At 43.4% G+C, this 12,891-nt stretch overlaps 1 long non-coding RNA gene across 1 annotated transcript; it reads right to left on the reverse strand.

Moving 5' to 3' along the window:
* LOC109829476 lies at positions 1,720-2,243 on the reverse strand. The gene is made up of 3 exons (XR_002244024.1): positions 2,147-2,243; positions 1,843-2,052; positions 1,720-1,770 (listed from the first exon to the last, which is right to left on the reverse strand). It is a non-coding gene; the product is annotated as an uncharacterized LOC109829476 (long non-coding RNA).

Consider the following 12,891-nt stretch of genomic DNA (forward strand, 5'->3'; position numbering starts at 1 on the left):
AAAGTGAATAGTCCCATGTCGATTATGTGACATAAGAAATATATGTAATGTGATGGCAATAAGTTGGAGAAATTATAGCTGAAGCTGTGACCTTCTAGAAAGTCCTCTCTTGAATTACTTGTAATATGTGATTGCTTGGCTTATCTATAATATAATATGGGTATGTAGTTATCAAGATTGATTAATACAAAACCTTAGCTGCTCTTAGTAATCTCCTAAGGCCTGGTCTATACGCATAATATCCCCGACAAGATTGTGATGTACTTGGGAGTTTGATTGGTCAAATACATATAAAATTGTTCATAAGTGAAGAGCCCAAATCAAACCAATAAAGAACTCTGTCAACCTCCGCAACGCTAATGACTTTGAATAAATAATGAATTTAGAAATGATAATTTAAGGGCAAATATTCGTGGTGCCGTGAAAGAATACACCACCAAGGGAGGGTTTTGCTGGAGGGAGGAGAGTCTGATCCCAAAACCCACAATCACAAGAAACTTTGGTCGGCAGTTCTTTTGGGCATATAATGTCATGGTATGCACGTACTTACAAAGATTATTATGAGCAATAACACTCACCCGCTTGCTACCGCACCCAGATTCTCACCCCTTTGAAGCCTTCGCTTGCGGGATCCACAGCGCAAGATGTATGATTTTTTGGAGTTGATGTTTTTCCTTTTTCTTTTGATCGAGTAACCGGGACCTGATGCCCCAGAAGAAATTTCTTAACTAGAGAAAATAGATGCAAATTACACATAAAGAGAGAGAAGTACGTAATAGCATTAACTAAAGAAGAATTAAATTAAAAGACGAAACAAATTAATCTAGATTTTTCAGTCAAGTACTTAGATGTAGGACAGTGTAGACATACTAGGAGGAGGGTGATTGTACAATTAGATGACGATAAGTGAAAATGCTTTTTAACTCGCAGCCGCCAACTCACGGGCAGCTCGCTTAAAAAAGAAATATACATATATATATATATTACCTGATCCGCCAAAAACCGTCTCCTATATGCCTCCTGAGCATCAGAAGGTAGAGTCGATATAAACTGGGTGAATTCCAGCTCCCTCTGCTCCCGACGCCTCCGTTCTTCCTCCGCCATCTGGAGTAGCTCCGACTCCCGACGCGACTGCCAATCTTCCATCGCTTTCATCCGCTGCTCCATAGTCGGGTCTTGAGAAGAACTGCATCCTGGTGGAGCTGCAGACTCGTAGGTGCTACTGGACTCGTACGGCCGATGCTCGGATCCTCTCCACCTGTATCTGTTCTTCCTACTCGGTCCAATGACCGTCTCGATGATGCTATCCTCCTCCTCTCTACTTAATCGGGTCGGAGTGTTAGAATCGACCTGAGTCTGTGATAATTGCTCCTGCACCTTAGCATGTAATTTCTCCTGCGATATACCAAAACAACCCGGTCAATTCTAACACATTTAAAATGCATTGTTATAAAAATTAAATATACAAATTAACTGCTACTTACAGCCAGATCCCGGTTCTGCGCTTTCTTCACTTCATCGGCGTAATTTGGACTCCAACCAGTCAGAATACGATCTGCAAAATGCCCGAGTTCTCCCCTTCCCTATTTTATTCACATATATCATTAACTCATAACACATAAATTATACTCAAATTGATAACCTAAGAGCTAATATATTATATACCTCAAGCGCCAATTGATGATAATGCTGGCTGAAGGACCTGGAGCCCCCGTGATGCTCGTAACTGCGGGGCGCATTGCGGTTCCTCCTTGCTATTTCAGCTTGTTCCTGCAAAAGAATGTTAAACAGATATAATATAGAATTTCAAACAATAAACAAAGATATATACTTCAATAATACCTGAGCTTCGGCCGTGTCCCAATAATCGCAAAGTGCAAAAAAATCAACTCCATCCACGCGCTTGTCAAGATGCCAGTAACGCTCCCAATCTTCTGTTCTTTGAGTAAAATATTTTTTCTTCAGCTCTGACCGCCACCTCTTGAACGATAGATTGATTTGCGTGAAGCAGTAAGTCCAGGCACAAGCGTAATCGTCAAGAAAGAAAAATCGCTTCAGCATACAATGAAAAAAGAGATACAAATCAGTGTGTTAAACAAAATAATAAAATGACTAATAATTATGAGAATTAAAATAAATGACTCACACATATATATCTCCAACAAGCCACCAGCGCATCAATCCGCTGCGACTTCCACGTCAAAAATATGTTGAAGAAATCATGTCTCCTGGCTAAAGCGGCGAGGAAATTGTTGAATGAGTTAGCAAATGGCCCGACAGGCACGCCGTTCTCCCATCGGATCACGGCCCTCCGATGAATATCTGGGATGAGGTTCTGTGTCTTGGTACCACTGCGGCCGCGCCTAGTAGGTCGCTCGGTACCTACGAATATTTGAAATTCAGGCGAAATATAAATCAATCAATATCGATAATACAAATTAAAATATTAACAGATAAAATATAAAAATCTATACACACCTTTCAATTCGAGGCATCTACGCCTTGCTTGTTCATACCTATGCTGTGCGATAGGTCGCAAATCATGATAAACATCCCAATCCCCCTTCACTTGGCCGGGTCGTGGGCTCGCTGATCCGGAATAGAATCCGGCGATAGTGGCGCAGCTTCTACAGCTGCGCTATATGGCTCATATCGGCGCTCCTCCAATACATCTGCATGCGGAGGAGGCGACGGCGGCATCTCTGCATGCTGGGTAGGATCAACGAGTGTCTCCGCATCAGGTGGAGCATCTCCTCGTCCTGTGTCCTGTGGCGGCCCGTCATGTGTAGCAGCGATGCGGCCTGCGTAGGAAATGTGAAAAAATAATGTTAGGCTCGTATTAATAGTTTATAGAAATGTACAGATATAATAAATAAATAAAAATACCTGACGTAGAGCCATGTGCGTCGCCTCCAGAATGTCTACCAATAAGTCTCTCAAGCGCTCTCTTACGTAATCCTTTTGTCATCTATACTTTGAAAACATAATGAGTACCCAACAAAACTATAATACATGACAAAAACTGATACATGATAACCAGTCAAACAGATAATATAAAGGCAATACTATAATACATAACACAAACTGATACATGTTAACCAGTCAAACAGATACATGAATGTTCTTTTTAAATCATAACCAAGTAGTATATTATTATGATGATGTTGAGGCTCTACTCTGCGACCGTGTACGGTTAGCCTGCGACCGTGTGCGTGCCGACAAAAGGACTGTCCTTATAGTTTTATCGACTCTACCGTGGACTCGTTTTTTGATTTTACGCCTTGGCTCACATATAATCGCAGGTACATCAGGGCGCGCCAGTGCAATTTCATCCACCAGATTATTTTGTGTCAAGGATTGACTTTACGCCTTGGCTCACATATAATCGCAGGTACATCAGGGCGTGCCAGTGCAATTTCATCCACCAGATTATTTTGTGTTAAGGAAAACTCAGCAACTGTTTCGTCGGCCAAGATAACATCTTCCTGATATTCGTCAGACACGGCTTCATGAATGTAGGATCTAGGCGGATTCTTAAGGACAACCCATTCGTCATTTTTCATTATATCTTTGACATAAAAGCACTGTTTGGCGTGAGCAGCTAACATGTACTTTTCAGTCTGATATATTTCCTTGTTAAGATTAACGAGTGTGTAACCGTAGTCATCCTTCGCCTTTTTCAGCTCACTCCAACGAACCTTAAACATCACATGTCTGACTTCATTATTAATCCCATAGAAAATCTCCACAATGTCTTCTACCTGACCGTAGCAATAGATTTCACCTTGTATCGGATTTAGATCTTTTGAACTAGCGTATGACAGTTGCGAGAAGGAGCAGAACACACCGCTATTTTGCGTTTGTCGTCTCTCTTCGAAACCGATGGTGTTAAATATAGCTTGCAGTTCGGGACGGATGTTCAATTCTGCTAGGTCTCGACGTGCCCTTAAGTCATCTTTTGATTTTTTCCCGTCCTGCAACAAAGTGTTCAAGAGATTCTCGCATATGTTCTTCTCGATGTGCATGACATCCAAGTTGTGACGTATTTTTAAACTTCTCCAATATGGCAATTGATAAAATATGCGGAATTTTGACCATCCATGCAGAAGTTCAGTACCCTTAGAGACACGCCCACGCGATTGGACAATGCGAGGTTTATTTCCTTTCGAACTGCCTTTGAGAAATTGCTTACCCTTTCCCCTTCCTTTCCAATTTTGCTTCAATATTTTTCTCCTAACCCCAAATGGATTTTCTTTGTTGAATCTTTTCTTTCCAAATATTTTTTTAGGTAGAGGATGTAGAAGCTCAAATATTTCTTCCCCGGTCAGCCTTGGTGGTGCCGGTCTGTTTTCTGGATTGCCGTCGAACTTTCCTACTAACTTTCTGAACTTGTGCCCTATAGGTAACCATCTTCTGTGTTGCCAATAACAGAACTTGCGGCTGTATTTCAGGAACTTTCCCTCATAATCTGACATGCAAATCGGACAAGCAATCTGACCCTTCGTCGACCATCCAGACAAGTTAGCATATGCTGGAAAGTCATTAATTGTCCACATGACCATTGCACGCATACGGAAAGCCTCCTTACCATAAGCATCGTAAGTGCTGACGCCTTCATCCCAGAGAAGCTTCAAGTCGTCAATTAATGGTTGGAGGAAAACATCAATGTCATTTCCAGGAGAATATCTTCCAGGGATCAAGAGTGACAGTATCATGTATGGCTGCTTCATGCACATCGACGGCGGCAGGTTGTACGGTGCCAGCAACACTGGCCAGGTAGACCAAGCAAAGCTCATTACTCCAAACGGATTAAATCCGTCGCTAGCAAGCCCCAGCCTAATATTCCGAGACTCCTTACCAAAGTCAGGGTATATACAATCGATGTGCTTCCATGCCTCACCATCAGCAGGATGTCTCAATTTCCCGTCCTCTTTGCGATCGGTCGAATGCCATCGCATATTCTCAGCCAGCTCGGCAGACATATAAAACCTCTGCAGCCTAGGAATAATAGGAAAATATCGGAGAACCTTCACAGGGATTCTGCTCTGTTTATTGGATGATATGCCTTCAGATGTGCCCGTATGTTTTTTCCAGCGTGATACATGACACGTCGGACATTCCTCTAGACCTTCATTACCCTTATTGTACAAGATGCAGTCATTAGGACAGGCGTCTATCTTTTTGTAATCAAGACCCAGGGTATCAACAATCTTGTGAGCTTCATAATAAGTTGTGGGGATGCTCTTCTCGCCGCCTGGAATGACTTTCCTGAGCAAGTCTAATAACATATCGAAATGTGTAACAGCCATCCCACTGAGTGTTTGGATATGAAGAAGCCTCAGCATAAAAGAAAGCCTTGTGAACTCGGTGCAACCCTCGTATAACGGTGACTCGTTTTCTTCAACAAGTCTCATCAATCGGGCTACATCTTGAAACATATCAGTAGTGTTAACATCACTCGAAGACGGCACGGTAAGAATATCTTCCAACATATCAGTTGTGTCAATTGTCGGATTGTCGACATCAGTAAACTCTTCCTCTAATTGCATCACCGGGACGCCTTCACCGTGATGACTCCAAAATACATAAGAGCTATCAAATCCATTGATTGACAGATGGAAACTTACGTCACTCCTAGTGAGCATTTTATCATTCCTACAATTCTTGCAAGGACAAAAAAATCAACCCGCTGAGTGACCGTAGAGGGTTAGTGTCAGAGTAGGCTAAGAAAGATTCTATCCCATCCTTGTATCGAGTGTCTAGATGCCTTCGATCACGTGGTATGCCCATGAATGATTTGTCAGGAATTGTCCGCATCTAGAATTTAAAAATTAATGGAAGTGAGCATATCCCTACATATATCATTTTAAGTTATAGGACAAGTGTGTGTGATCGGCTGTCAGAGGAAGGCTTCTATCCCATTAGGTATGTAAACATAGCGTGTATATGTATATACGTGTGTTCAAGTGTACTTTTATTTCGTCAAAATTTTGGCAGCACCTACTCGCTGTTCTCCGAGTACACTATAGTACACAGAGAACAACGAGTAAGCGCCGCCGAAACTCTGACGAAAATAAAGTACACAAGAACACACGTAAATACATATGCACGCCATGTTTACATACCTAACCCGTCCAAACTAGACAGATCCAATAAATATTTATATATAAGCCCTCCGTCACATACGAGTACGGAAAGGTTATCAGACCGAACACGATGGTATCATATCCGCCAACAATCCTGTACGCGTATGTGACAAGTAAATAAAGAGATTATATATAGTATTTATTGGACGGGGTATTCTACGACTCGAAAATATGAGTGTACAGTGTGTGCAATTTCTATGTAATTAGCGATATAATAGTTATGATAAACCCTCACAATCACCTCACCCTCATTGTAACCATCACCCTAACCCTAACCCTAACCGTCACCTTCACCCTCCCCTAACCCTAAACCTAAACCTAACCTAAAACTCACCTCAAACTCACCCCCACCCCCACCCTAACCCTCACCCTCAGCATCATCCCCACCGGACCCACCTTAACCGCTCACAACCCTCAGCATCACACCGTCCTTACACTGAAGCGCTTCCAACCGCTGCACCATAACCCCTAACGCCTCACCCTTACATTACAGACCCCTAACTCGGCTAACCTATACGGCCTCAGCCCCATCCACTCTAAAGCCCTAAACCGCTAACCCTTCAACCTCAACGCTAAAAAGCTCACCCCCAACCCCCACGGCCAAACCCTAACCGCTCAGCATCACCTCCCAGCCCGTCACGCCCTAACACTAACGCCTAACCCTAACCCTCAACGCTCACCAGCACCGACCCAGCACATCAGCCCTCACATAAACCCTAATCGCTCACGGCTAACGGCGATAACCGCTCAACCTGCAACCGTTACCATCACCCCTACGCGTCACACCTCAGACTAACCATAAACCCTAACGCGCCTCAGCCCTCACCTCAACCTTCCCTAACCGCTAACCCTAAGCCCTAACCCTAATCTTAATTTTTTTATATATAATTTTAACAATATGAATATTTTTTATTAGGGTTTTGATTTTCATAATTTTTTGGTTTTGGGCAAAAAATTAAAATTATAATTATAAACTATAATCTTAATTTTTTATTAGGGTTTTGATTTTTTATTAGGGTTTATTTTTCGCATAAAATTATTTTGGTTTTGTAAAAATTAAACTATAAACTATAAGATTTGAGGGGGGAGGGGGAAAAGGGGTACTCTTGAGAGATGAGGGGGAGAGAGATGCGATCGGCGGGGCGACGGCACGGCTGCACCGCAACGGCGAGCGGCGCGATGAGAGGAGGGGGGGCGGCGGGTTCCTGAGAAGTGGGGGGGGGGGGCGGCGGGTCTGGGAAGAGAGAGGGGGGAAAGAGAGATGGGGGAGGTGGCGGGTCTGAGCTGCCACCAACGGCGGCGGCGGGCGGCGGCGAGATGGGGGCGCGGTCTGAGAGCGGGGGGGGCGAGGGTCTGTGGGGAGAGAGAGGGGGAAAGAGGGGGGTGGCGTTCTGAGTAGTGGCTAATAAAGCCTCTCTCAGTAAATTCGGGCGTGGGCTGCCCAAAAATTTTGGGCGCCCGCGCCCGAATTTTTTTTCCCACCCAAAACTTTTAGCGACGGATTATTCCATCGTTAAAAGAAATTTTAGCGACGGAATTTCCGTCGCTAAATGATTCTTTACCGATGGAAACGAAGATTGTCGGTAATATTTTAGCAACGGAAAAGTTTAGTCGCTAAAACAACATTTTCCGTCGCTAAAACATCATTTTCCTACGGACATATAGCGACGAAAATTCCGTCGCTATAAGTCACGTTATAGCGACGGAATATTCCGTCGCTAAATTTTCGTAGCCAATAACCCATTTTCTAGCAGTGACTATCCGCCAGCCAATGGCCTTGCAGAGGCGTTCAACAAGACTATTGTGAAGCTTCTCAAGAAGTTTGTCTCCAAGAGCTGCTGCGATTGGGATGAAAAACTTGGCGAATGTTTGTGGGCCTACCGCACAAAAGTGAAAACCCCTACAAAAGCCACCACATTATCTTTGCTATATGGCTGCACCATTGGAAATCCAGATCTCATCTCAGAGAGTCACCATTGCGATCAGGATGACGAATGAAGAGCAGCATCGATTGCGTCTTCAAGAACTTGAAGTATTGAACGATAGGCGACTTTAGGCTTAACAATAGATCGAGTTGTATCAAGCTTGAATCTCCAAGGCTTACAACAAGAAGGTCAAAGAACGAATCTTCAAGAAGGGCGATTTGGTCTTAGCTGTCAGACAACCTATGGTGATGACACATAAGACTAAGGGGAAGCTCAATCCCAAATGGGAAGGACTCTTTGTAATAGAATCAGTCTATTCGAATGGGGCATACCGTCTCATCAACCAGAAAGGCGACAAACTCATGATGCTTATTAATGGAAAATTTCTCAAGAAATATTACCCGTAAGCCATGAAGTCCCCTCCTCCCAATCCCCACCTAAGTCTGAGATAAGGGATCAACTTTCCCTAGGCTGGGGGTTGGTTATTCGTGTTTCCTTGAATAGAGAATAACAAATCATGTTAATTTTCCACAACAAGTCTAAGATGAAACATCAATTTTATTTAGACTGGGGGTTGGTTATTCGTGTTTCATTGAGTGGAGAGTAATAAACCATGTTAAACCTTTCCAGCTTATATGTCGCCAAGATAACATTATACCTCTGACGATTAAAATTTTCTAGAGTTATTTTGGGGGATCATAAAGAGAATTATTGATTCATGCTAAGTTAACATTACACCTATAGCATTTTCAATATTTTCATTGTCTTAAATCAAAACATAACAAGGACAAGGCAATGAGAGGCATTATAATATCATTTTCATTCAATATTGTTAGTCTAATACAGAGTGACAATGCTTGGTATGAAAATGATACAAGAATTTATCCCCAGTTAAAAGCAATATAAAATTCAAGCACCAGGGCTCATCTATCGGAGGGATCTGAGCTTGGACTTAAGATTAGATAGCTTCTTCTCATGAGCTGCTCAGACTTGTTCTATAATTTCCCTCCTAAGTTCTGCTTCAACAGGCGTTGTTGCAGCAATCTCTTTTCGAATTCCCTCAGAAGCTTGTAGTTCGTTGCAGAAGTTCTAAAAATTTTCGTCACTTTGAAGCTGAAACCCTCTTATAATGTCTGCATCTTGAGCCAACTGAGCCTTCTTCTGGGCTAGCTCAGTCTCTAGCTGAATAATGGCTTCTTCAGCGTCACAAATACCAGTAGTAAGACTACCCACATCAATTTGCATTTGAGTACGCTGCTCTTGTAAGATCGCCATGTAGGCCTCTTTCTCAGATAAACTCTTGCGAAGGGCCTCTTGATGATGCACCCTCGAGGCTTGGACAAGAGAAAGAGTTTGCTCCACTTTAGATTCCAAATCGGTGCACTGTAAATCTATAAAGACCATCAATTCTGCTTCCAAGAGGATAATACTCTCTCTACAATATTTAGTCCCTTGCGCGTCGCCCACGCTCTCGATGCTATCTACGCAGCTCGTCAGGAGAGGCTCGAAATCCTCAAAAGTGACTCATCCAAGGCTAACGACATCGATTGTTAATTTCATCGAACTCTCTAGCTATTCGATGAGTTTCCTTAGGATTTTTGAACTCGGAGGAGGGGCAATCGGGTAGGTTAAACCCACAAATTCGGTGGGAAAAGATCCAGAAATAGTTTCAAAAGGAAATTTTTATAGCGAATCCTATCTTGTGGTCACCCCATCAATAGGCCCCATTAAGAGGGCAGGTTTCGAACCTCTGACGCTTGACTTCCCTTCAGCTTCTATATCCTCAGGAACAGAAAGAGCCGATTGAAGCGCTTTATCTCCTTTATCATCCGGGAGAGCGACAAGTGCAGACTTCATCGCGTCCCCCATTAGCTTTACCTTCTTGGAGTTTTTGGCTACAACATGTTTTCTTTTACGAACCCTCCTCTCATATTCTTCCTCTTCCTGAGCAGTAAGAGCCTTCTTCCCCAACGATCTTAACGAGCGAGGTTCAAGAGTAGGTGCTTCCTCAAGGATTTCTTCAGTCACCTTCTCTCCACAAGGCTCAGCAGTTGGTAGCTCTTCTTGGACCTCTCCATGTCCGACTGCCTCCCGTTCGCAGGAAAAATATTCTTCTATCCTCGGCAGACGAGTCCTTGTAAAACCTTTTCTGGACTCATAAAGTCCTCGGATTTTGTTAATGCAGGAAGGGTACATGTTATACTTCGAAATCCAAGAAGCCTCATCAAACCAGTCGTAGAAATCTGAAAGAGCAGCTGGATTGTGAGTTGGGCAAGGTAAATTAAGCACGAGTCCCCCCAGTAGAGAAGAAATACCATGCACGTTCACCCGCGTACAAATTCCCGACTTGAGCCATCTCAGGGATAGGGTTACCAACATAAAGTTGGTCATATCCGAGCTGCTTAACGAACTGAGAAGGTATGTAAGGTTCGATGATGCACTCTTCCTTTAGGTGAAAGACCAAGTAACCTACTCTAATTGTGAGAATCCATCTAAAGACGCCCTCCTCCAAAGATGAGAATCCCTCAAAACTCACATCTGTAAAGCTTGTACCCTCCTCTTCAGCCCCATCAAAATCGAAAGAGGAGCAAAAAGTTAAATAATTGTCCCCTTGGGACAAGAGCTGTCGAGCCCGGACTATGTAAATATTGGTCCACGTGGCCAACTCGAGCCTCTGCACAAATGGAACAGAAGTCTCACTATTGTTGGCAATCCCTATCATCAATGAAGGGCAATGCAACACGAACCAAGCCACCAAGTATGTGTATGGTACTGGTACATGAGGTTGGGGAGTTTTGTAAACTTTCTACCTAGCAATTCTTGTCTCTTAGACGTTGACGAATTCAGAAGTCAACATCCATAGGCCACTCTGTATACAACCTACCATGGCACTGAGGAGACTCATGAGCCTTCCAAGGGCCAATAAAATAGCTGGGTATACTACCTCAGCTAAGATAGACTCTATGGTTTCGATGATACTACATAACATTTTAGCTATATCATTAAGAAACCAGCAAGGAGAGCAGTGTCAGAGATGAGAGTCACAGCCTAGTAGTGAAAGCTCTCGAATTCAGTACCAGCTTCAAATCCATCCTCTGGATGCTTATTTTTATAGCTAGCATTAGCAGCCTTAGTGCGTGCTTTGATGCTTTTGGAAGAGATGGCAGCGAGTCGGGTTACGGCTGCATCTTTTTGACTCAAATTCTAGAAAAGATAGTCTGCCCAAGCAGTGTGCATAATACCTCCTCCGCGTAGCCCGATGACTTGAGTGCCAATATGGAAGTGGCACATCCACTCCCAGAAGGTTGCATAAACCTCTGGATGTGCCCTCTCAAGATAGAGAGCTCTTCTGTAGTAGGGATGAACTCTTCATAGGGCATCTTTCCGAATGGTAGCCCTGATACTACTTGCATTTCTTGGAGAGCGAAACTCAACTCTCCAATAGGTGTGAAGAATGTGCAGCTATCTGGATTGTATCGCTCCAGCATAGCAGAGAAATTAGGATAGCTCTGAACAATCCCACGTCGGGTGGCAACACCGGGATTGTAAGGCCGGATTGGGCAATTGACTCCTTAAGGTCTTCGAGGAAAAAGTCCACCATGCGAGTCTACCAACCATCCTCTCCAAAACATACCTAACCGGGAGATCTAAAGGCTTGCACAAGGAATTCACCTCAAGCAGCAATGAACTGGCGACTAAAAACATTCACCGGAAGGGGTATCTCTTGAGCAAGAACTTTTTTTCACAAATCTACCAGGTCTCAGGCCCTTGAGTTGTCCATCAATCTGTATACGAGCTCATTGACTGGATCCAAGCGATATGTACTCCCTCTCCTTGATGAGGTTAAAAACCAAACCCCTACCATAGCTAACACTTAAAAAATAAGAGAGCAGATACATTCTCTTCATGCTCGAGAGAAAGAAGAAATGGTTGTTGATTCTGCGTAACAGCCTGGAGTCCTCCACGTGTATAAGTCTTTCGTCCGCCGCTATGCGATCTCCAAACAAGAACACTGGTTTTATGAATTGGTCATAGCTTGTCGGCGTCTCCATGTCCATGTTGGTGATCAAAATCCTAAGGGTGGAACATCTGGCTTCCATGATCAGGTGTGTCTGCTCTAAATTAGGGAAAGTGAACAGGGAATTCCAAAAACCAAAAATCTCGTCGTCATCTAGACCACCAGTGTACCCAAAATGATGATCATGAGAGAGCGGTACATTGGGGAAAAATACTACAAAACAAAAAGCAGAAGTGAGTAGCTGAAATAAGTTACTGATATAAGTCCAAAAGACTAATCTCAAACGCCAAGGTCAAGACCCGCGTTTTCAATCTCAAACACAGAAGTCAAGACCCACATTTTCAATCTCAAACACAGGACCCGCATTCAGATTTATAAAAAATGTGGGAGTCAACACTGCGTTTCATAATTAACAAAGAGTTCCAACTTTGCGTTTCATAATTAACACAGAGTCCCAACTCTGCGTTTCAGTTAGAAAAAAACGAGTCATCTTCCTCGTTGTCAATAACCCATTTAGGGGTTCAAAAACTTGTCAAAACAAGTTACCATGGCCATCACTTACCATAACAGGAAAGTCCACACGGTGACGGTGGCAGCGACGGCATGCCCGTCAAAGTAAGAACACCACCGGCGTCCTTAATCGACGATGTTTCCAAAGTCATCCCCATGACTTTCTTAGAACTAGAGCTCATTTTTCGTAGCGCCATGGATGTCGATGGTCGGTGAAGACGAAGATCATCGGAGATTTCTTTGGAAATAACGAGAGCTCTCATTCAAAAGAGTCAAGATGAAATCAAGAAAG

Source organism: Asparagus officinalis, chromosome 2, assembly GCF_001876935.1.
Source record: "Asparagus officinalis chromosome 2, Aspof.V1, whole genome shotgun sequence".
Lineage (NCBI taxonomy): Eukaryota > Viridiplantae > Streptophyta > Magnoliopsida > Asparagales > Asparagaceae > Asparagus > Asparagus officinalis.